Source organism: Heliangelus exortis, chromosome 2 (genome assembly GCF_036169615.1).
Source record: "Heliangelus exortis chromosome 2, bHelExo1.hap1, whole genome shotgun sequence".
Taxonomy (NCBI): domain Eukaryota; kingdom Metazoa; phylum Chordata; class Aves; order Apodiformes; family Trochilidae; genus Heliangelus; species Heliangelus exortis.
In genome coordinates this window covers 37,863,761-37,884,804 of record NC_092423.1, presented here as the reverse complement: position 1 = coordinate 37,884,804, position 21,044 = coordinate 37,863,761, and the positions used below count along the sequence as shown (strand labels likewise).

General features: G+C 40.9%; 1 protein-coding gene and 1 long non-coding RNA gene across 2 annotated transcripts in view; one reads left to right on the top strand and one right to left on the bottom strand.

The window, feature by feature from the left end:
- CHN2 (chimerin 2) overlaps window positions 1-21,044 on the top strand; it is a 165,644-nt gene that overhangs the window by 104,359 nt on the left and 40,241 nt on the right. The gene's annotated exons all lie outside the window — the stretch shown is intronic.
- LOC139792390 (uncharacterized) lies at window positions 12,634-20,081 on the bottom strand. Its single transcript, XR_011724248.1, has 2 exons — window positions 13,772-20,081; window positions 12,634-13,733 (listed from the first exon to the last, which is right to left on the bottom strand). It is a non-coding gene; the product is annotated as an uncharacterized lncRNA (long non-coding RNA).

Sequence of the window (21,044 nt, the reverse complement as noted above, 5' to 3'; positions counted from 1 at the left end):
TCTGGCTGTCTGTGTTTATGCACTGGAAAAGGGATAGTGCTTTGTAGCTGACCATGGCATTCTTAACTAATACCTAATGTTTTGCCTGATTAGACATGGATTTCTGTGATGAATTATTTGAGCTCATTTTAACAGTAACGGTAACTGAGACAATAGAGAGAAAGAGAGGTTCCACTGCAAAGTATGTGCTTACATTGCTTCCCTGAGCTGTTAACATCTCTCTAGGTTCCTGGTTTATGTAAGGCTATTACCATCAGTTTAGGATTCATTACTTCTGCCTTAAGCAGAATAAGTGATAAGATTATGCCTGAAGAGAATGTGTAAATTGGAGGAAACACTGATTTACACATATGACATGATGCAATGGGTATGATCTGATTCAAATGCTACTGAGATGAATGGGAAGATTGACAAATATTCCATTGGGTCTTGGAGCAGTCCAGGACACAGTGAAGCATGTAGGCAGCGGGTGCCAGGACCAGGTGCCCGGACGGTGCCCGCCCCGCCTGTGCCCAGCTGGGGCTAGCCCAGATGTGCATGCCCGGGTTTGGTTGGGTGTGGTTCTGGCAGATTCCAGAGCCTGGCGGGTCAAAGTTAGCTCCCTGATACTAATCCGAACCAACACTAGCTCGATTGACTCTGTTCGCGAACCGAGCTCGCGCCCACGGCGAGATTTGTCTCACGCAACAGAAGCATATGGATTCAAAGATGAAGCAAAGATGAAGATGAAATTTGTTACCACCAAGGAATTTCCCAATCCAGAGTTTTAGAAAGGTGGCCAAATAGAAGCAGTGTGAAAATTTCTTACCTTAATACCACAACTGTGGAATAAAATTTCTCAAATGAGAAAGTCAGGTTGGTACTAAAAGTGATTAGATACACCTGAAGGGTTTATTGTAGTCCTAAAGCAAACCCCACTTGGCTCGTTCAAGTACAGTACTGTATCTGCAGCCAGGCTCTGTTGAATACATAAATTAATCTTTTTCTCTGGGGTATTTTCCAGTTTATGAGCATATTAATAATTTTAATAAAGCTAAATGTTTGTTGCATAAAATCTATGCTTAGTTTGTTGTAAAAGCCTCATAGGAGTTTCTTTTCTTTTGGCTTCTAGGTACTTTACATAGTTTGAGGATATTAAGTTACTCTAAGCAGACTCCCATAGAGACTGGGATGGTGCCTTTCAGTGTGAACATTTAATTTGTCTAGTCACTGGAAAATGAAAAAACATTTTTTAAGTAAAATCTATATCATCTTGCATGAATCTTGAGACTCTGTGGGAATAGGCACTGAATGTTTACAAGCACCTCTAAACTGCCATCTTTTGATCTTAAAATACTTCGGCTTCTTAAGAACAAGAGATGATTTCTGTTAGCGGAAATTGTTGGAATTAACATCAAAAGGAAAGTGTTTAAATCATGCCAAATATTTATCCATTATATTTTATTTAGAAGATAAGTGTTTTTAGTGATGTGCTCATTTAGGACATGCACTTGCTTGGCTAATTACAAGGAAAAACCTGTCCTCTGTACTTATGCTGGGCATGAGGTGATAGGCCTGAAGTACAGTGATGAACAATGCAAGTTAGCTATTAATAAAAAAAAAAAAAAAAAAAAAAAAGGAGGAACACTGAAACACTGGGATGGAGTGCCTAAGAGGGTGACAGAATCTCCCTTATAATAAGGCCTAGAAACACATTAGAAACCATGTAATAAGGCCTAGAAACACATTAGAAACCATCTGTGAGAAATCACACAAGTAGCACTGATACCTGAGGTGGGCAGAAGAAAAATCTCCTAAGTGCCTTTTAGTCTTATTTTTATGTGGTTTTCTGTGCCTGAAAAAATGTTATTAAGGCCCTGATTCATCCAGATTTAGATATTTTACCAGTGTAGCAAAGCAGCAGTTACTGATTCCTCCCCATGGGAGGAGAATGCATTCCAGCCTAGAGAAGACCCCAATGAGACCTTATAGCAGCCTTCCAGTACGTAAAAAGGGTCTGCAGGAAGGATGAAGGGGGACTCTTTATCAGGGAGTGCAGTGATTAGGTGCGAGATAATGGTTTCAAACTGATGAGAGTAGATTTAGATTAGATATTAGGAAGAAATTCTTTCCTGTGAGGTGGTGAGACACTGGAACAGGTTGCATAAGGGAGTTGTGGCTGCTCCCTCCCTGGAAGTGTTCAAGGCCAGGTTGGATGGAGCTTTGAGCAATCTGGTCTAGTGGAAGGTGTCTCTGCAGGGGGGTTGGAACTTGATGATCTTTAAAGTGCCTTCCAACCCCAAACCATTCTGTGATTCCATGGCTCTATGATTCAATTCTGAATCATCTCTTCACTAATGAGAAATTAACTGGAGCTTCAATCCTCATGTCCAAGGCTTCCATGAAATGCTTAGTGCTAGCCAAGTTATGCTCCCTCTTCTGTATCCTGCGCGCTCTGAAGACCGTCTGCCAAGAAACGTCTTGGCCAGCTTTCTGTGTTCCTACTCACTGACTGGCACTTGTCCCATCACGCTCTAGATATTATCCTTTCTGAGCATAAACCATGTATCCCATATCCCCTGAGCATCTTCTTCCATACTCAGGGTGCAGAAGGTTTCACCCCTGAGGCATGTGAGCACTCGAGTGGAGTCAGGCGCAGAGCCCAAGCAAATGTCCTCTGTTTGATCTGGGCTCTTGCCATGGAGAGCCAGCTCAGCAGTCTGCACCCTCACCCTGCAGCTGGTCTACCAGGAATCCAGGTGCAGGGATCTCCTCGGGCACATCTGTGCTGGGGCAGCAGTGGGACACAGTCCCAGCCACAGGGCTGGCAGAGCTGGCTTGGAGCTGCCAGGCAGGAGAAGGCAGCAGCCTGGGCAGGATGGCAACTAGGAATGGTCACAGTGAAACGTGCTGTTGACAGCGTTCTCAACTGAGGCTTTAGTACAAAGGTCAGGAACCAGTGCTTTTTATATCTGCTAGTATTTGGAAAAGAGGACACTGTGGTGTGAAAAGTACAATTTGTAACAATGGGCTCTTTCTTGTAATGTATTCTCAGCCCCAGAGAACAGTGGGACTCTACACGGTCGTCAGCGTGGGTTGTATAGAATGAATACTGCCAGTTAGATTTGATTGCCTTTTTGATAGATTTACAAAAGTACTGAATGAAAAGAATGCAGCAGATGCAGAATAATTGGATTTTTAGCAAAGTAGTACAATGTCTCATGAAATCATACACTTGACATCAATTCAAATTGGTTGGTGCATGAAAATGGTCACACGGACCAAAAATAGGTAGAGGAATTTCAAGCAAAGAATGAAGATAGGCAGCAGCTGGATAAGCTGGGGAAAGGTAGCTGATGAAGTACTGCAGGGACAGGAGTTTTGTTAAAGATTTTTATTGATCTGGAAAAACTGCAAACAAGACATTACCGAAAATTCAGGATGGTTTGTGCTATGATGTGACTGAGTATAAGAATCTAATCCCTGGTTAATGAGTGTCCATGACAGACACATCAAGAGAAAATATAAGATGCAACAATTTGCATCTTTTAACCACATGGGAGAGGGCCAAGCCATGTACATACCTGGAGTATCTCTTCTGTCAGGAGTGATACTTCCATTTAAGGCAGGTGTGCCAGTATTAAGCAGGGGCTAAAGGCCAGTAAGGAGAACATTGCTGTAGCCTCAGAAGGAGTTATGTCTCTGCTACTTGTCAAAGGAAATAGTTGTTACACTTTGAAAACCTCTTTCTCTGATTTTCTGTTGGTTCATCCCTCTAAACAATACCTGTATTGTGGTAACACATTGTCCCCTTTTGGCAAGCTGTAAGCTGGGAATAGTGTTTCTCCTCAAAAATGGTTGTGCCCAGCACCTGTAGGTAGAGAGCTGTGGAAAGCCCTTCTTCCTTCACTACATGCCTGTGTGCCATTTGGCTGATGTTATTAGGTAGCTTTTCTGAAGTCCAATCAGGCTTATTTGGTATCTTTACAGTGCAAGTGACCCCCCCCACACACACACACCCCTAGGGTCATTTCTCAGTGCCCCCTGGTTTGTTCCTGGCAGTCTGAGGTGTCTCAAAGGAGACAGCAGTGCTGGGAAGGTATCAGCCATTTGGTGGAGTCCATCAGGAGCTAAACAGTCCCTCAGGAGGAAGAGAATTCTTCATTGAGGAAGCTGTAGGGTGTGTTTTTTGGGTAGAGGAAAGGGGTGAAGGAATCTCCAGATACCTCTGTCAGACTGTACCACTGGCACATGCAGCAAAAAGCTTGGTATAAAGATGATGTATGAATGAAATTGTCCCAATTAAACACTAGGTGGCATATTTACTTAAGAGTTTCCAGGGACTATATTTGGGCATCTGATGCTGCTGACATCCAGTTGTCTGGTGGGGTGCAGTATTATGTGAATGTGAGCACCCAATGCTTTCTTTTTAACAACAGGCATTCATCTTGTTCTTAAAAAACTTGACACAAAGATAACATTACCTACTTCAGCCTTGTGGTTATTTTTTAGCTTCAAAGTCACTTCTTTATGAACACACAGATTATTAAATGCAGTGCAGTAAGGAAGAGGTCAACATGGCAATGGCTCTACAGAAGGCCTAGTCTCAGAGGAGTTGTGTAAAGAGTGAGAGGGGTTAATATGCAAAATCATAGTATGATTTACTTATTTTACTTGTCTGAAAGGCTGAATGTAGGAATACATAATGCATTTTAAAAGTCAAATGAAGGAAACATAATGTTTCTCCTTATGTGAATGCAAAGCACAGCTTTTGATTTCAGAGCTGGTATTTTAAGGTAACCACTCATCCAGTGGTTTGAGCAAAACACTCAAAGGCAGAAAATATGCCTTTATTCTGTGTTTGCATGTGTTAAGTCAGCCAGGCTGCAGTTTTCCATATGCTGGTGCCTCTCCATGGGTGAAAGAACAGATACACCTTGCTAATAGAAATGCCTTATCACACACTGAATCCTTGGGAAAATGCAGCACCTCAGCCATCACCAGGGCAGAGCTCTTAGCTCCTACCAAAAAAAATACTATGTCTGCTCTAAAAATTCTTAGTTCTTTTTATGGGTATGTTAAGGAGACAGATAAATATTTTGGGCTAAGTGTTGGTACCATGGAGATAAAACTTCTCTAGCATGGGAGACACCTGTAGTGCTGGCTGCACAGGTTGCTGCATTTCTCCTTGGGAAGGAGCTGTTGGTTGCTGACCTGTGTCCACCAGCAGCTGGATTTCTGAGGTGAATCTTATCAGCTGCAGTCTGCTCTGCTGTAACTCATGTTTGGCCCTCTGAGTAGACAGATCTGATTATAGCTTCCGTGTGAGCTGTTACAAAGTGGGCCATACTAAAAGGGAGCTAAATATGTAGGTCTGAGCTGGGGTTGTGCACATTATGCCAGTGCCAAGGAGTGCGGAAAATAGAGAACAGGAATATGGGGACAAATCCTTTCTTTGCCTGATGCTGGCTGTGAGCCAGATTTGTCTGTCTTCTTCAAGGGGAGAAGAAAGTTCTGTTCCCCTTCCCTTTTCCATCCTATCCTGACACAAGAAGAAGGCTGTAGCTATTGCATTATCTGATGCCAGGGGATCTGGTGGGGCAGAAACTGAACATCTTACACCTTGGCTTAGAACATCAAAAATGTGCCTGGAGCATCTGTGCTCTGCCATCAGGAGAATCTGATCAGACTTATAGCACAGAGCTGAATTTATACCTATTTTCATTCCCAGTAGTATCTCTCATTGCCCTTATTCTTTAAGGGTTTTTTATGTCTGTTGTTTTCTCAGCTCTTGGGGAAGACCAGTAGACCAGTGTGTAATTCAGACAGTGAACTGAGTCTGCTCCCCTGCACACAGTGGCTGGATCCTGTGCCACTGATGGGCTGAATTCACAGGGCTATGCTTTACAGTGGAAGTACACAGAGACACCTGGGACACTCTTTCAAATAAAGTAATTCTATTTATTTATATATTTTAGGAAGTAAAGGAAAAAATAATTTCGTTTTATTTTCCTCTTCCCCTCCCTTTAATTTGATTAGTACAGTCAGTGCAGTTTCCTAAATCCATCTGGTCTATAATGCATTGATGAATGTCAGGCCAAGTGGATTTGCAGACAAAGCTTAAGGCACTTTCAGAATGGCTGAAAATTAAATATACTGGCAGAAACTGGACAAAAGAGAGCATATTTTCAAGGACATCATTCACATCATTTGGTTTCTTGTAGACCTCAAAGTACTAGGAATTCAGGGAAAAGCCTGGATTGTGGTTTCCTTGTGGGCTGGCAGAATCCCTATTAAATAGAGTCAGGTCATCATTTGATGTGACTTGATTCTTATGAGATGCTGCATACAATGCAGGATCTATACAGCTTCCACATGATGGTTTTTCCATGTGTGTTTTTTCAGTAAGTGGCTGAAGTTTCCTTCTCCATGTGTGAACAGTAGACAAGCTCCGTATCGTCCACTATAGGCACTTCACAAGAAAATACAAAACCTTCTGTAACTTCCCTTGTCCTATTCCTCATCAAATTTTATGTTGCAAATTTAGGGAAAAAAAAAAAAGAAAGAAAAAAGAAAGTGGTTATGGTACATACAGTGTTTTCTTCCTTTGCAGATCATAGTGTGTGCACTGTAAGAAAGGCACAGTGCTGCCCCAGCTGAAATGAGCCTGAGCCCTACATAACCGTGGGTCAAGGCACATAGGTGTCCCAGTAGAGCTGCCCAGAAAAAAGAGATGTGGACAAGTATTTTGTGATATACACCACCAAGCCCAGTGCCTTGGGGCTGTGGTGAGCCATCCTACTGCCCAGGCATGGTGCAGGCAGCTTGTAGGGTCGGTTGAGGTGACTTGTTCCATACATCAGCAGGAGTGCAGCTCACAGACTGTGTGGGCTGATGCTCTGACCAGGTTACCTTGGTACATACATCTTACTGGATGACAGTAATGGGGAGATTAAAGCACTGCAGATGGAGTTCAGAAACCAACCTGCTCAGTCTCTTTTGAGCAGGATTTTGTAATGTGGATAAATCAGTCCATTTAGGTCACTTTAGTACCTACAGTTTCTACTACATAAGCAGAACATCTTACTTGCAGCAAAATTCAATGGGAACAGTGTACTGTATTGGCTAGTGCCTAAGCTATTTATGGGGTAATAAATATTCATATCTTCTGTAGCTCAGAAGAACCCACTTTGGTGCAAACAGATGAGGATGGTGAATTTCATTCTTCTGCAAATTATATTTGAGGTAGAAGACTGCAAATAACAGGACAAGGACTGAAATGCTAATGCTTTCCCATTATATTGCCTAATTTCCTCTTAAAATTTGAGTTTGAATTCTTGAATGAGGGTAAGAATCGTTATATTAATAAAAAATATGAGATGAAAAACTTGAGCCATCAGCAGCCTTTCTGATTATGTAGATTGCACTAAGAGTTGTGGAGGTTTGCACTATTAACAGCGTCACCTATTTTTATCTTACCAGGTGCTGCTAATTTATTATCTCAAATAGTTATATTCTTATAGACATGTGCAAGAATTCAGAAGTCCTTGAATATTTAGTTTTCCAATAATCAGATGAAAAAACAAGCTAATTCAGTATTTGATAGCACCTCTAATCCAACATAACAGACTCAGACCCAAAAGGATATATTCCTGTTGGCTTTTGATGTTTTTTCTTTCTGAAAAAATTTAGCAGCTGAATTTGTGATAGAATCACAGAATCACAGAATGTTAGGGGTCGGAAGGGACCTCCAGAGACCATCAAGACCAACCTCCCCTGCCAGGGCAGGATCACCTAAAGTAGGTCACATGTCCAGGAACATGTCCTGATGGGTTTTGAATGTCTCCAGAGAAGGAGATTCCACAATCTCCCTGGGCAGCCTGTGCCAGTGCTCTGCACAATGAAAAAGCTTTTTCTTATATTTACATGGAACCCCTTGTGGTTCATCTTACACCCGTTACCCATAAGTCTCACTATTCCCAGCTTCATACGACTTCAGAAACCACAACTGTTCAAGTTGTGCATCAACTTCAGAAAAAAAAATCCACACACAAATGCAGTCGAATTCAGTAACAGCAGAACAGAGTATTTATTGCAACAGGGGAGTTGTATTTTTCACAAGACTTCAAATAGCAAAATTATACTAAAGACAGGCTAGAAGGGGTACTTGTCCCTGCAGAACAGTAATTAGCAAATAGTAAACATTTCTATAATAACCCATGTAGGACTTTGGAGCATTTTGGATTAGCTATGTGCACCATGGGTAATCCTAGTTTATCTTTTTATTGTTGTTGTTCTGTTCACAGTTCAGCATATTTTAAGATGCTCTCCGCAGCCTTTTGGGGTATAATTACATTTTTCACTTGATCTGGAATTTAGTAGCTGGAACAAGAAGACAAAAGGTTATTTGGAATCAGACTTGACAGCCAGGAGGCTGAAGTGCTGACATTACTCTGCTGCCTGGCAGTTCTGTGCCTCATGATTCGTTTGTGCCTGTGATACATTTAAAAAGCAAGAAACCCAGCAGAAAGGATTCTCAGCCTACATATAGGTGCAGGCAAAACAGACAATAATGAGCCTCAAACTGTCTGTTTTATTTTCAGCAGGATGCCTTTTTTTTTTGTGTGTGTGTGTGCTTTCACTGAACCTAATGAAAATAGTTGTCACACTGAGTGTCAGAGGGTGCCATTTTAGCTCCTGGAAAACACATCATTGCTCTTTGTCCTTCTTGGTTTCCCTTCCATTAGCAGCACATGTTCTGTTGAACTCAAATCCACATTGTTGAGCTGGTTGTCTGCCTCACCATTTTCACACAGAGCAGTTGGTCCATCACTGGCTGTGTTGCCTGGAGTAGTGAAAACCTGTTGTGTTTGGCATTTGCTGGACAAAATAATTGGAAATTCTTCACTATCTGCTGTTCACTACTGAATTAATGTTTGTGTCTCAGCAGCTGGCTTCCACTAAGTCTTTATCTCCACTACCATTGCACAAATGGCTCTACCCATGGATACACTTCCTTCCTTCAATTTATAGATAGTAAGGCCAAGGTGCACAAATAGGGAATTTAGGACACAAGGGTAGATCTGCCCTCTTGGAGAATGCTGTGTCAGTAGGGAAGCTGTAGTCATTAGGGCTGTTTTGTAAACGTGTTCTCATGATGATTTATTCAGGATAGCAGTGCTGATGCAGTGTGTTTCCTGCACCTGAGAGCCCTCAGAAGTCACTTTTGAAAGGAGGGGGTCTGGTGGGGGGATGTTAAGGGGCACACTTGCACTAGTGGAACTGTCGCTGAAGGTCAGCATTGAGCTTGAGTCCAAGACAAGACCTGGCTTGGTTTGGCATTGGTGTCAAGGCCGGTGAGGTGTTGCAGCCAGGGCCCGAGATAAAACAAACAGAAAAGTACAGCCTTCAGCAGATTGCCTTTTAATTAACCTCTTATTGATCTCAGTGGCAAATGCAGAAGACGCAGCTATTATGAAGGGCCACGAGAGATAGAAACAATAGCAGAAATAGCATAAAAAGCATTAAAATAAATTGTTTCTCGTTCTCAATCATCTGCCATTTTCATGAACATTCTTCTGTGACACAACGTCAAAGGCAAAACATTTTGCTTTAACCATACTTTTATAAAAGGTGTCTTGAGAGTATAGGATCTAAAAGTTGCTGAATTTTTAATATATCTGTATAGCTACTATTAAAATGAATACAAAGAAGGTGGTTCTAGAAATTCCATCAGATTTAGTCTCCAAAGCCTGAGTTTTCAAAGTCCCCTAACTTGGAAGAATGTTCAGGTCAGCATATGATTTGCATCCAAACATAGCAGCACGGGGAGCCATTACAGGAATTGGCTGTGGACAGCAAAATGTAGGCAAAGCCCAAGTTTTAATCTAGAAGCTTTTGGCTCTTAGTTATGATTCATCAGTTCAATAGGTTCCACAACCTCAGCTTCATAATTTTGAGTAAGATTTCATTGTATGTTCATAGGAGAGATATAGTAAGCAGGGTGTCCTTTTCCTAGTAATACACTTTGAAGCTTTTTCATCTATGACTTTGCTAACCCCTCATGGGTATATCTCTGGTAATGGTGCTTCAAGCTTTACCTTCCTCAGCTTTGGGCCTATAATTTTTTTGCTTTTACAGGGCTTTCCTCTTTCTGTGAAAATCAAGCTTGAGAATTTTTGGTGGTGTAATAAAGGAGTCCAGGGAACTTGTTCTGGCAAGCCAGAAACTGAGGACGGAAGTTTTAAAATACAGCCTCTAAAAAAATTAAAATGTTAATGTGCTTAGATTACACATCTTCTGAAGCAGTCACTTTAAAACAAGAAATATTGGTCAGTATGACCATATGGTCAATATAAGAATGTAGATCTCCCACTTCGGTAATCAACATTTTCTCTATTTTACATCTGTGGTGTTGACTTTCTTAAAATACAGGTGCTGTGCTGTCACTTCAGAAAAGGTTCTACTGCTCTGTTCAAAGGGAGTGGCAATGAAATTTAATATTGTCTGCCAATATTGCAGTCACCTTCAGTCTCTTCCACTGGGAGAGGCAATGATTTGTAACCAGCCTGTCTGTGCTCCTGAGCTGGTCAGCAACTGGAAGATGCAACTTAACAGGTCCTTAAAAAGCCCCATATATTAAGTGTAGCAAAGAGCTACCAACACTTTGCCCCAGGGTCAGAGGCACTGAGTTACTGCCATTGCCACCTTCCCACAGAGGGGAAACTCTAACAACAGGTCATGAGTGATAGAAGAAATTCAAGTGCCTGGATCTTGGGAAGGAGCAACACTGAGCTCTGTGCCATCCCAGCTTTTGCGTGTCCATGAGATGACCAAACTTGATAAAAACCAAATCTGTGTTGTGATGTCTGTCCTAATCCCAGAGAAGGAAGAGGGTGTAGCACCAGCTCTTATTTATACTTCTCCCTATTTGAGATTTGCAAAACTTTCTCACCATTTGGATACTACCCTGAAGGGCAGGATGTCAGCCCCAGTCCCTGTTCTGCAACATGAATCCCTCACATGGAGTGAAATGACAAATACTTTTGGGAAAAATGAGACTTTAGGTTTATCCAGATTCTGTTGCAAAGAGAAGCACATGATAAGAAATGTATCTTCCTATTGCTGCTACTTAAGTACAGAGCATTAATAATTTCTTCTGATAAGTGACATCACTTCCAGAGAAAGAATGAGGAAGTGAACACCAAAGAAGTAAAATAAAGATCTGTCATCTGGCAGATCTTTGTTCCATTTGAATTCTCTTTTCATTTAAACAATATAGGCACATTTCTAAACAAACAATCAGTGATCAAAGTTGTGAATTTTTGAGGGATTTACAGAAATTGCCTTCTTATCTGTTTTTATTCTCAAGTAATAAGGCATAGCAATGAATGGAAAGGCTTCCAAATTCAGAAAAAAATGGCCATAACTGACAGATACATACACAATATAAAATAAAGGATGAGAAAACTGTTGGATCTGTTTCTCCAACATCTTGCATCAGCTTGAAGCTGGTATAATGATACATATATCTCAGGCACTGCAAAGGTGGAAGCATTATTTTTATGGCCATGGTAAACGTATATTTTTTTTTTTTCTTCTTACAATAATTTTTAAGGAATTCTATGTGCATTACATCTGTTTTTTCTGGAAAACAACCCTTTTTTAAAAAAAGTATGTTATGCACAGAGATTCTGAGGAACAAACTTGTTGGCACTGCCATACTTTCCTTTTCTGAACTTCCCCAGCAAGGTCATCCAGGCTGGTTGTGGAAAGCCCTCACTGGGCAGTATTTTAATATTTTACATCATGTGTGTTGCAATCCCAGCTTTTCCCTTATTAGCAAAGGAAACTGTGGACATTCCACTGTGTTGCCCATAGCAGAGCAACATCTGAACGATATCAACAAGATTGCTCAGTCCTCATGGGTTAGCCCTTGGTACTTTCTTTCAGATGGCAAAATGGAAATGGGGGCTGTCCTAAGAATCTGGGCAGAAGGATGCCCACAGAGGGTGTAAGAAAGGCTGGTTTTCCCAGGACATTATTTGGTCTCCTTCCCTAAAGCTGAAGTTCATAAGGAGGCATGTCCAGCTGCCTCCATGCTCTTCTACTTGTAGTTTTTTTGGAAGAGGAGCATGGAGGGGAGAGGAGGGGTAACAGCAGGAATCTGGAGGGGGAAAAGGCAATTCAGAGCTGCTCCTTGAAAGAAAACAAAAGCATTTGCTCCCTGGGAGCTGAGAAGATTGGCATGGCTGGGAACACTGGGTGCTTTGTTTTTCTCCTCATTCACTGGCAGCAACCAAGCATGTGGAGCCCCAGCATTCCTGGTCTCACTGGCAGGGTTCTACTTTAGCAGGATTCTACCTGCGTATTTCTCAGGTGTTGCTCTGAGAAACATTGGAAAAAATTATATTGAAGACAACCTTTTCCCCAGTCTTCTGTGAGCAAGTGCAGCAAAAGTTGCAAATTCAATCGCTAATTAAAATTATAATCTCTCAAAAACATCTCCCAGTAAGGATTTTGCCTTAACATGTTTTAAGAATTTATAAAGAGAGATCTTCTCAGTAGAGGTATCACTTGAGAAACCAACAGATTTGACTCAAATCTGATGCACTGGAATATCTCCCCCCCCACCCCATGGTTTTCCTTCAATAATTTTTATTTATCATCCTATAAACCACCTTACACCACCTTTATTTTTCCTTATTATTTCCCCTCTTGCCTTCCCAGGACAAGAAAAAGTCTTTCTTTTGGCTTTTTCCCACCTTATGCTTCAGGAACCCCAACACAAATACCCTGGTTTCTACCTATGGAGCATCAACAAAGCCAAGGAAAACAGTCACGTTCTGCCGCAGCACAGAAGATGCAAGAAGGACCAGCAGCAAAGGGGTTAAAGGGAGTCCTATAGCAAAGATATGCAATGCCTTGAAATTTTAAGCACCAAAGTCTATTAGTACATAAAAGAATAAGTCTTTGTAATTCCAGATTTTTCTGGTTGACACAAAGCACTTGGAGCCAGATATAGAAGGGGGTTTCTGTGAACACTGGAATTGGTGATGCCTGGTTCCTTATGGATTTGTGCTCTGTCTTTCTGCACACTTTAATCCCGCTTCAGTAAGCCTAGCCATCCCTCCAGATCTTTCACATATCCCTCCCTCACCTCCATTCCTCCTGCCCTCTTTTCCTCTCAGAATTTCTTTCTCAGTGCCTTCAGAGGAGGCAGGAGGCATTGAAGAAGCATGGGGCTTCCAGGCCAGCCAGGAGAGAGCACAGGAGCTCAGACCCCAGGCTGCATCTCTCACTTTGGTCTACCTACTAAATTTCATGAAACTCAGATGTCTCTTGCTCCATCAACTTCAGCTAGAATTAGCTGATCATCAGGGCACGTGGCAAGACACACCACAGTCATGTTTCTGTAGGTCACCAGGCTAATTTGAGATCAATACCACCTTTTATTTTAATAATATTTTTAAGCTCTATAGGTAGGATTTCTAGGTGTGCTTTTTACCTCCCTGTAAGTGTAAATATAATGATAAGATCCACCTCTTCTTTCCCTCCTCCTCCACCAGCCATGTTTGTAAATATGCCTCCTCTGCAAAGTACCTGGCTGCAGTGGTTCCTCTGGTTTCCACCAGTGCCATCCAGACTGCTTCTGGATGCTTTACAGAGAGCTGGCCAGGCATGTTGCAACTTCTTACGTGGCACATATGGGTTTCAGGTGGCTTTAAAAACAAAAAAATTTAAAAAAAATTTACCTTTCCCTGACAGCAATTTCTACTACTTGAAAATTTACCTTTCCCTGACTGCAATTTCTACTACTTGATGGCTGCTGGGAGATATGGCTGTGGGTGAACTGAGCACCTCACTGACAGTGTCTGAGAGCTGCTCATACTAAACTGTGAGGTGGGTGGCTCCAAAATGTGGCTGGTGTTTTTCTATGGGATGGAGAAAAAAAGAGACTTTTGCTGTTCTTCATGCTCTCGAGTAACACATGGCTCCCAACCTTCTCCTCCATTTTCAGGGGGACTGAAGGGAGGAGAGCACTCATAGCACCTGGGGATAGCAGCTTTGGAAGTGGTAAAGGTCCCCTTATCCTACCTACAGATGATAAAACTGGAGGAGTCTTGTACCTTGTTCTCCTCTAGCAGAGATCCCTGAGAAACTGCCCATTTTTACCTCCACCCTTTGAAACTTGGGGCTCTGGGCAGTGAACACAGGACATCACTCTTCTGCAATGCAATTAGGTCCCCTGGCTGAGGAGCACATACTGTATCCTCACTGCAATGGCAAGAAGGGCCTCCAGAGTGGGTCTTTTCTTTGTACCTGAGTAGAAGCTGTATCATTCAGGACAATCTGTTTTGAACCAGTTTGCAACATCCTGTTCCTCTGACTGTAGTCAGAGTAAAGTGTAGTCAGCAACAGTAAAAAAAATAATCTCATAAATGTATGCATCAAACAGTCTTCTCTAGCTTGGTTTGGTTTAAATCTCTAAGTTGCCTACTGCTAAAACACATTTCTCCATTTTTTCTGACTGCTTTGATTCCAAGAGAGATTGAGTTTCTCCACTTCTTCAATGAGACTATTCCCAGTGAGTTACTGTCTCGGTTGCACAGAGGGATAAATGCCTGACTTTCTCCATTTGAAAAAGGCCCCCAAAATTCTTCTGCTCAGCCTCAGCCATTTGGCTGAGAGGTTTCCACATCATGTGTTAATTTATTTTTTTTTTCTCTGACTGCAGAAAGCTACTCAGATGAGGGTGAGGAGAAGTACAAGGTCTTGACAGAACATAGAAAAATGCAGATAATTGAATTCATTGGGAATTTTTCTACACAGCAATTTTTCTTTTGAAAAATGCCAACTCCTTGTGGAGGAAGATCAGTTCCAATATATTATTCACTTTAATAGAGACAGTGTGGAGAAGCCCGAGGTAGAAGAGATCCTGTTTATGCTGGTGCCTGATGGGGTAATGCCACACCCCACCACCCTCAACCTTACAGCGTTTTAAAAAAGACCAAAAATCTCATCTTTTCCCTGCTGTCAGTAAACAAGTGTGAGAGTCATTTAAGTGTCATCTCTTCCCATGACTGATCCATCCGTGAAGTCATCACCTGCTTCTTACTGACAGTCACTTTCCTGGCTCATACTACAGATGTCTGTCACTGGGTTTTGAGGCTTTGGTCTGGGGCCGTCAAGCACATTGAGGTCATCGGAGTTCCCCAGTTCAGATTTCTAGCGTGGGAAAGGGGTTCATGTGGTTGCAGTAGTCCAAAGAAATTAGGGAAAAGAGTCAACACTAAAAGAGCTTTGAAGGCACAAAGTTAAGCATTTGAGAGTTAGGAAGTGCCAAACAGAATACCACCCAGCTGTACATTTATGGGATGGTACTTCTTTTTCTCACAGGATCTCATTTCTTGCCTATGGGGCTCCTGCCTCACTCAATGCACTGGAGAATTTTTGCTCAGCTAAAGCAATGTGGCTATGTGGTTAAACATGCTGTTGTCCACGAGTTATATATAAGTGGCTTAAAACCATGAAGAATTTCCAAATTTTGCCTTCCCTGCATGCCACAGCTATAGCTGACTGTGATTTCTACTGTTTCCATTTCTTGACAACTGTTAAGTCATGGCTGTGGGTGAGTGGGTGGTTGTGGGCGAGCAGCTTTGCCTTGCTATTTATGGAAGTGAAAGGCATGTGATGAAGAGGAAAGAAAAAAGGATACTGCAGTGATTAAACTGGTTGAAAGTTGCACAATGGGCTGGATTACTTCCCTGCCCAGAGCCCTTATTGTGTGTTGGCAAGTAGCTCAAACATGTTCAGAGGCTAATGAGGCTACTTCTGCTACTGCATGCACAAATTAGATTCTGCAGAAGTATTGAGTAAATGCAGATGAAACTAACGGGATCTGTTATCTGAGTATAGAAAATAATATACCCTAATATATATTATTAAAAAAAAAAAAAAAAAGGCAAGCTGCTCCCCAATTAGGTGCCTAGAAGAAAAGATTAATATAACGAGTCAGCCTCTTGTCAGTGAAGTGGGAATAATATCAGGGTTTTGATGAAAACTGTTGTGCAGTATCCAGACTTTACAGCTTCCCAGTTCCCTGACAGTCCAGGGGATGAGGGAGGGACATTAGCATTCAGGATGGAGAAGAGAGTTTGAGAGGAACAGGCATGATGTGAACTGGCTTGGAGAAAAATAGTCCGCGCTCATGTAAACACAGACAACATCATAAGACTTCAAGGGTCAGAGCTCAGCTTGAATTAAGACAGATCTCTCTTCTTTAATATTTAGTGCTGGGAAGATGAAAGAAGTATCGCCCTAGAAAAATCATCTTTAAACTTCTGCTGGATGCTGGGATTTCACTCTAGAAGTAAACAGGGATGTTCTTTTCTTTCCTTCAAAGATTTACATGCATGCCATTGAGTCATCAGCTGTTCCCTGAGTGCGAGTCAGCGTGATGGAAAAATAGCCACTGCTTTCTTCCATAAAGTCATGGGAAGAAACAAATGAAACAAATAACACAGGGAGTGTTTGATTTATTATCTTTTTAAGAGCATAATGTGTCTGAATAAAGTGTTTCTTACCATAAGGCATCAGTCTGCCAGCTTTGTGGATGTTACAAGCAAAGTTTTTAGTCTCTATGCTGTAATAAAAAGAAAGAAAGATTAATTGGGCAACTTTTTCAGAAAAGGCTTTGGATGCTTTCTCCCTAGACCACTTTTACTCCCTCAGCTGTCTCTTGCTTTCCATCACCCAGCAGCAAGTATCTGCTCATCTCACAGATATCCTGAGGATTACTATTAATATTTTCTCATCTTATTAATATCTGCTTTCTATTAAAGCACCGATGTGTACTAGGCACTTTACAGACAAATAAGGAAGTGAGTTACTTTTCCTAGAAACTTGCAGTCAATAGGAGTTTTGCCTGAAGCAGTGTAAAATTAATCTCTCTGGACTGTATTTATTTATCTATTGCTTGCAACGATTTATCTTGTGTGCCTGGCCATGATAACTCTTTGTTTTACAAAAACTGAAGATCTGGTAGGTGATCCACAGTCAAATCTAAGCATGACCTTTAGCTGGAATGTTATTTTAAGAAAAAAAGAAGAGGTTCACAGACCAATCCTGCCTGTTTCTTTTTCTTCCCATTCACCCTCTAAAATTTAGCCATCTCAAAAACTCAGCCAAGTTGATATTTCTGTGGCCTGCCAAATTCATATATTAGGAGGAACTGGAAGAAGCAAAGTTCCCAGTGGTGATGGAGAACCAGCAGGGAGAAGTGGATCACAGGGAGCTCAGCACAGATGCTGGGTTCCTCTGAACACCCTGTCCCTGCCAGGGAGGCTGGTGACAACAACCTGTGTCATGCAGAGTCTCTGGTGGGTGCTCCAGGTTCTGAAATAAATGGCATGGAAGTTCCTTCAACCCAAAGGTGTAAAAACAAGGAAGTTTCTCACAAAGTCTACATGAGAGAAATGAATTCACATCCTCATTGGCATTTCAGATGATGTAAGGCACGACTCCTCCCTGGCAGCTGAGGAGAGATGCTAGCTCTAATAAATACTGCTAATTGGTGATATCATTTTAGGGAAAGATCATTTGTCTTCCTTCAGTAGACTGCTTGGGTTCTTATCTATCAAACACACTCACTGACAGTAAAGGTACACAGCTGCTGGAAATAGAAAGCTGTTTTAACAGTATACTTCCTAGCAGAATCTTTTTTTAAACAATAACATTGGAAAGGTAGGACAAAAGAAGGACAGTGTCACTTCTTACTTAGAATAAAAGCATTCCTGGTATTTGGCTATATGAACATAAATCCATATGGAAAAACATGTTCAATCTTTCTAGCTGCTGTGCGTCTTCCCCGTATATCTGCTACTAAAAAATCCAGTTGTAGGGGACTTTGTATCCAAAATTATGATTCCAAAAGTCTGAAGATTTGCATATTTCTAAAAAAGCATCCTGATAGTTGGATTTTATGTCTACACAATGCAGCACAATTATCTCTGGTTTAGAGACAGATGTCGGGTACATGAGGGTGCTGTTTACTGTGCATGGCTCCAGTTGACATGCCAACTCTTTCTTTTGCCTATAATACATTTTTCAACTATAGCCAATTAATTAGATATAGAGAGACTTCTATCTTGATAAGCATATTATATGCATACATATTGTCTGTGCAAAGCATATCAAAAGTTACATGCATCTGCAGATGCACTTAAGGCAAATAGTGTAATGTTCTATTACATGAGTATAATAGATTCATAAATATGAAATACTCCCACTGTTCATTGGCTTCTGTGCAGATTTATGGTCTATCAAATGGATTAAAGCCTGTGACTGATGCATAGTGAAGTAGGCAGCTGCTCAGTATTTATTTTTACCTTCATTGCTGAAAAAGTAGACCCACTGCTCATTAAATTAGTCTTGGTTCTTCCAGTAAGCACAGACCATCTCCTTTGGAAGAAGTCCAGGTTAGAGATATTTGGAAGTTTCCCAGTAACACCTAGTTTTGTTTTGGTTTGGTTTTTATTTTTCAGGAAAACGTGTGTTCTAACATGAAAGGTTTCATTAAAAAGAAAACAATATTTTACTGAGCCCAAGTGGCATATGTATTCACACCTCCAGCCTCAGCACTCACACTTCAGCACTTCTTGGATTTCTTTGGGTGTCCTCAGCCTTGCTGTGATCTGCCTGATGGATTGGCTGATTATGTTGGAAGTTAATGATCCCTGGCCCTTAGGCACTGTGCCACAGGCATCTGCCTGGCTGGCAGATCTTCCCCAGACACAGCAGACCTGAAATGGTGTCAATTTTGCTGGAAAACTACTTCTACCAAAAGCCCACCAGTCCCCCCAAGGTTTAAATTTTTGGAAAAAAAGGCAAATTTTACACAGAACAAATTCTTTGCTTTTCAGCCAAATGTAGTCTACTCACACTCTTTGATAAATCATCACAATAGCTGCAACATATTCATCTTAATATTTGCCCCTTCCCTATTATGTCCATGGAATGGCAAACTCTAAGAATACATTCATACATATATTTGTGTATGTATATATATATACACACAGACAAAATTAGAAAAAATATGTTGTCTGTAAGTAGGTAGATGAATGTTACGTCCAGTCGGGCAGTGCTGGAATTCTTCAGATAGTTCTTGGCTTTGGTATTTCTTGGCAACTCAATGTTTTTGTGTGGAGTCTACTTACAAACATAGGAAGTTATTTTAAAGATGTATTTTAATGGAAAGTCTAAGAGAGGATTATTTTGAACTAAAATACTTGTGATTTTTTAGTAGATGTTCTAAAAATATTTTAGTTGTGTATGTGTTGTGGACTGCAGGCTTTTGCAATAGCAATGGTCAGTTCTTGGGCAGATCACAGTTTGTTAGAAATTACAAAATGGAGTATTAGGTTGAAAAATAATCTACATGCCATGATAATATTCAAAGAGAGCTCTATATTTTTATAAACTTTGTTCGAGTGGCCTTTGTTGTATACATTTCTCTTGAACTTCTGACAACTTATTCTCTGAAGAAATAAGGGATCTGGTTATTCTGGGCAAAACAGGGACAGTAGGGGAAAAAATCTGTGAATTAAAATGGGGTTTCTGCTTCCCTCCTCCTTTTTGTTTGTGTGTTAATCAGTCATTCAGCACTTGAGCAAAAGAGGGACAGGAGCTTTCCTACTTCGGGTATGTATGTATTGCACTTTTAAAACACTTTGGTAATTTACTGTCGGGTCCTTGCTCCAATATTTGCAAATTCTTCTTCACAGGCTTAAAAATGAATCTCTTTTTATTGTGGTTATGTTCCATTTCATATTTTTTCTTGTGTGGAAAAAAGTCCTTGCTGTGAAGATGAGGCATCTTTCTAGACTGTAAGCTCTTCAGGGCAGGGAACGGTCTCTTACTCTGTTTGTACAGCATCACTGTTGCCTTGACCTCGTGGAACACTCAAGCTCTTATGCACTATTGCAATGCAAATAATAAACACTACTGAAAAATAAAGAGTCTGTCCGGTCAACTAGAGTCTTACCCAAGTATGAACAGAGGGAAATTAGGTGTCAAAGTCAATGCTCTCCATAATGGCTTGTTTGGCACACAGTAACAATTTTAAATAGTAATGACTTTTCTAAATTAGCTGTGCAGCCAGTTGATACTTTGCAGAATTTAGAAGATTTGCTGATGATAAATATGATGACATTTCATGTTAAGAATAAATAATGAGACTGTACAGATTTACCAAAGGAAAATTCTTTTTACTCGGTGACCCTGCCATTTAAAAAGCCCTTGAATCCTAAAGGGATTCTTTAAATACAAATCACTGTAAACTGCAGAATTGCTAAACCATACAGTGAAGTACTTCTGTAAGTCTGGAGTGTCTGATCATTCAGTGCACTACATGAATTACCATATAGTTAACAGTAGAGGATATTTCATTTTTTCTAAAAAAACCAAAAGGTTTCTCTAGGCAATGAGTTAATGTGTATTAGTGATTCAAAGCATCTTAGAGAATAAAAATATAATTTTACCAATTGAATTAGCTAAGTAAGTATTTTTCTCATTTGATGCTCCATGCAGTCAGGGGACCAGAGTCCTCCCAGCTGAACATGGCAGGAAATTATGGGAATATTGATAGTAGGGATAGTGTATGTAAAACTACATTGAAAATAGTGGCACAAATGGGTTGAATAGGATGGATGGCCCCCTTCTAATGTAAGACAGGCCATCTAATTACACAAGGGCAGGAAGCAGAAAGTGAAACATATACAGAGTAAAAGTCTGTCTTTATGCAGTGGCAGAGATCCCTGGTGCTGAACTATGGAAGAGTTTTGGCTGAAGATTTGTTGAATTCTTCCTTTCAAGTGGAACTTTTTATCATTCAAAAATAAGAAATAAAAGTACTGCAGTTGTAAGTCATCTTTAACATTCAACTTTTGGAGAAATGTTTTAGATGTATTGCTTGGGCTGTTCAGGACAGCTTTCTGATTGCTTAGCTGATGTTTTTCTGACAGCAAAAAAAATCTGCCAGAATTGCCACCTACTGTTCTTCTTCA